Genomic DNA, 4625 nt, shown 5'->3' on the forward strand with positions numbered 1-4625 from the left:
CGGCGCGCTGCGGAGCCATGTTCAAGTACCTGGACACCATCCGCAAGCTGCACGCCACCTACGGGGGCACCTCCTGGATGAACTACGATGAGGACTTCCGGCGGCGGGCGGCCAAGAACCCCTCACTGCCCTGGGGCGACGTCGACTTGGACCTGTGGATGAAGTGGATGGCGCCCCTTAAGTCGCTTGTCCCCAGGCGCCCGCGTGCTGAGAGCGAGACCCAGGCCTCGCCGGCCCAGCCGCCACCGCCGGGCCAGAGCCCCAAGCAGGAGGAGAAAAGCCAGGTGTGATGGGCCGATGGCCGCGTGTTTCTCTGCTCCGCTGGCTGGGCATGGTGCTCCCTCGGACGGGAAGAGGAGAAAGGGGCAGTTGGGGTGCCCTTGCCTTGGTCGGCAGCTCTCGTCTCATGGCACTGACCCTTTGCTCGTGCTGACCATAGGGACATGGTATCGTGGGTGCCCAGCTGGCCACCGTGAGAGGTGTACGCGTGGATGGATGCTCTGAGCAAATGTTTGAGCATTTATTTCTCCAGCCACCAGAAAATAGAAACCCCACTAATTCTCTTTTCTGGTATATTTTTGTATTTTCCTGAAGACATTAGAAGAAAGATGTTCTGTGGTTTTGTTCTTTTCCTCTGAGTTGTCTTTAAAAAAATCAACTTTCTCAGCAGTAGAGTTATTTGTATGTAAGACAAAGAGTACAGACTTTTCTGTTACTATGGGAGCATGTGGGCAGTTGCAGGCAGTGTGGGATGGCAAAAAATAGATATGAATAAAGATAAACTTCAATGGCCACAGTGTGCAAATTCACCATGACTTGAAAATGAAACCTGGTTTGGGGCTCAGTAGATTTAATCCACAAATTAGAGCCTGTTTTGTGGGAAAAGATGATGAGTGTGATTAGGAGAAATAGGGAGGATTTAGTGTACTTGTTTTGCTTTCAGTATAGGCATCACTATATGAATTGGTATAACCTGTGGTGGATGCAGGCACATCTACCCTCTCTCCTGCCTGAGGCATGACGCTGAGCTCCACAGCTACAAAGGGCTGCGCTGCTTCTCTTACACTGGTGATTGCAGTCTTCCAAATCCCCAGCACAGAAAATGCTGAATGTTGAGTTTCATGCCAGCTGAATGGTGACAGATTCTGTTATATTGGCTATGTTTGTTTCTAACCAATTTTTTTTTTTTTTTACAACTGTAGAAAGAACTTTTGCCTTCCAGAAGAATTTTTGCTAATTTTTCAGATGCTGTGCTTCCCTGGGATTGCCAGCACATAGTGGCTAAGTTGTTTGACTCATGTTAGCCTGGTCCTTTTACAAGGCATCTGAACATATTTGGTGTGTCACACTGAGTCTTGCCTTTGGTACCTATCAAAAGTAACTTCCCTAGGCCAACCTGTGACAAAGAAAGGGAGCAAACACCACACAGTAATATAGATAAACCCAGACCTGTTGGCCTTGTGCTTTCTGTGGTCTATGCTCTGTGTTCTGCAACTTTTTCTGATGTGTCTGTTTACATTTGTCCATTCTCAAGATGAATAGCTCGGTTCTTGTTTTCCTGCAGATCTTATGTGAGCACCAATGGGATATAGCTTTCTTCTCATCTGAGACTGTACCTTCAGCTTGTCATGTTAACCACTCTTGTAACTTCTTCCACAGCAGCTGGTCTGTCAGTGCAGAGCTTTGCTCTGTTGTGTGCTGAGGCACCAGGGGTCTCGATCCAGTTTGATTTCATTGAAATTTCAGTGGTTTTTATCAGTGTCATTGATGTATTTTTTTTTCCCAGAAAGTGTGTAAAAAAAAAATAAACATCTTTATTTTAACAAAGTTACAAAATATCAGAAGTTTAATGTTTGTGAAATGAGTGGTACTTCAGCAGCACAATGAAAAAGTAAAACCTGTGCAGTTAATCACTGTGGTTTCGCCCACCTTTCTGTTATTAGAGCAGTTTTTAATGGGTAGCATATAGTCTCTTATAGCTGTTTAAAAATGTCCTTAAGTGAAATGGTAGTTTGAGCAGCTGTCAAATGTTGATGAGGCCTAGGATAAAGCATGAGTGTATCATTGGCAAGGTTGTAGCAAGGAAATGTTTTCTTGGAGGTGACCTGTGCATTTCCCCCATATCTCCCCAGCTCCTTGCAAGCTCTATTTATGTTGTGTAAAACTGCTTTAGCAAAATAAGATGTGACGTCACACTCGGGCAAAAGAATTGTAGAATTAAAATGGGAGGGAATAGCCTTTTATGGGCTTAAGACTTTGGACAGAACCTAAGCTTTTCCACATTCATGGTGCCAAGAGGAAGAGGAGGTGTTTTACAAAAACCTTTTTTCCCAGATTGTTGGTTTGAACTGATTTTTGTTTTCATAATTTCAAGGCAATAGCATTAGGCAGCCTGACTGGATTTCATTTCCCGTTTTAGTCCAAGACTCCTTGAATTTCAGCATCTAGTTTAGTGCCTCTATCTCTTGATACTGCGTTTCCACAGATGGTTAAACAGTAAAAATGAAGTCAAGGTATACAAAGTGGCACTGGTGAGAAGCTGTAACTTTGCTTTACGTGGAAAGAATGAAGTGAGAAATTCTAGTTTTAGTTTGAGTGCAATAATTTGTGTGTGTGTAGGATAGCTGAGATTCATTCCTGCAAATTTATGTCTGTATGTATAACTTCAGACAATTCTTTTTTTTTCCCCAGACTCCATGAAAACAGAAGACCAGTTGGGATGGGAGTCAGACTAAGTGGGTGAGTTTATTTATAAAACTGAATAACTTTGGATCTTAAATATTTGCAGATTTGTTAAATACAGAATTTCTTATTGGTGCCAACAGCCTGACTCCGTTGGTGTTTAAGTGGAGCTCTGGTATTCTAGTGCATTCTTTTACCTCTGCTTCTGTTGCGTTGCAAGCTGTGCTAGAGAAGACGTAGGAAATTCATTTTACCCAATCAGCAATTGTAACAATGGACTACAAACCCGCAGAGCAAGCCGGTTTGCTGGAAAACAGGAATTCCTGCAGCGCAGCACTTGTCACAGACTATCCAAAGAGGGCAAAGATTCAGGAAGGTGAATAAATTGAACATTGGTTGAATGAGGTCAGGAACACTGTCCCGGAGGAGAGCCCTGCCCTAAAATACTACTTTGAAAGTAAAAGCCAATTTAATGCGCAGATTAAACCTTCTCATTTGACCAAACTTGTGTGCAATCCTGGATCTTTGCAGATCACAACCGGACACTTCAAAACCCTGTGTATTATATTTGTTTAAAAAAAAAAATAAATCATAACTTGTCTTGTTACAGCTGTTACTTTTGCCATTTCATTGAGAGTACCTGCAACATAAATGTGTATTTGACTCAAAAAAGGATCATACACTCGGTATAATAACTCAGGTTGTCAACAGAATTATTCTGTGAGGCTCAGTATCCTCTCTCAATTGTTCTGCATTAACCATTGCTGTCATTGCCAGGGAGCCCAATTGTGCATTACAAAATTCTTCATCAATTATAATAATTGACCTAAGTTATGATTCTGTTTTTATCCTAGTAGAATACTTAAAATCCTGACCATCAGACTAGACCTTTGTAGTCTGGTGTTCATGAAAATCTTTTTCACTGATTCACAGTTTTCATTCTGCATCTCAGTATTTTGTTTTCTTCTTTTTCCTTGCATACTAGGGGGTATGGTCAGGGTAATACTATGATCCAGTAATGCGCACAATGGAAAGGGTTTGCCTTTAGTTGTTTCAGGAAAAAGCTGCCATTATCTTCTCTCCCTTTCTTGATAGTTCCAATAATATGCATAACATAAAGTGTTTGTAAATTGATATCAAACTGTTTGTGACTTCACCTAAATAAATTTTTATATTTAAATGTTAATCTTATCGGGTTTTTTCCTCCCTTGTTCTTGTATTGCCACTTCCTTTTTGTAATCACTTTTTTTCATCACTTGACCTTTTACACAACTTCTGGTTTTCAGTTATTAAAGCACAACTGAATTTTAACTAGCAAGTGAAAATAAATCAGCCTTTGGAATTTTCTTCCAATATTTTGCATAAAGACTTCATAATGTAGCTGTAGTTGTCGTAGCTTATTCATCTGCCAGTTGTTCAGACAGTGATAGCAAGTATCAGGCCTTGAAAATGAAATAGCTTCTGTACTAAAATATCAGTATCTTAATGGCCTCCAAACTGAAACTGATCTAGTAAATGCTGAGATTCCTGCATTTGATACAGTAGAATATAGAGCACTTTTACAGATGTTACAAAGGTACTTTTTGTTTTCAAGAAGGGTCTTAAGCTCAGTCATCAGATCACTCGTGCTATTTTTCCCTTGCCCTCTTGTTTTAAGAAATCAGAACTTGGTTACTCGCTGGTCTGTGCTGTGTTTGTTACCATCATTGCTATATGAACTACATGGCTGCTGCATTGCTGCAGGTATCTCCTGAGCAAGTGCTGTAATAGTGGCAGGATTTAGGGAGAGTTGTGGGAAGAGGTGGATGTGGAGTGAGGAAGGGTGAGCAGATACTGGTCTCAACTGTCTCCCTGATGAATTGTACAAGCGTGGGTCTTAACCTACTGACTCAGAGCAGCAAAGCAGCAACAGTTTTGGTTTTTGTGTCCTCTTCGGGAGCAGC

At 41.6% G+C, this 4625-nt stretch overlaps 1 long non-coding RNA gene across 1 annotated transcript; it reads left to right on the forward strand.

The window, feature by feature from the left end:
* Positions 1-6: 6 nt before the first annotated feature.
* On the forward strand, positions 7-3868 carry LOC103617581. The gene is made up of 3 exons (XR_552344.2): positions 7-284; positions 2692-2739; positions 2826-3868. It is a non-coding gene; the product is annotated as an uncharacterized LOC103617581 (long non-coding RNA).
* Positions 3869-4625: the final 757 nt, after the last annotated feature.

The sequence above is a fragment of the Corvus brachyrhynchos genome, unplaced genomic scaffold (genome assembly GCF_000691975.1).
Source record: "Corvus brachyrhynchos isolate BGI_N302 unplaced genomic scaffold, ASM69197v1 scaffold83, whole genome shotgun sequence".
NCBI lineage: Eukaryota > Metazoa > Chordata > Aves > Passeriformes > Corvidae > Corvus > Corvus brachyrhynchos.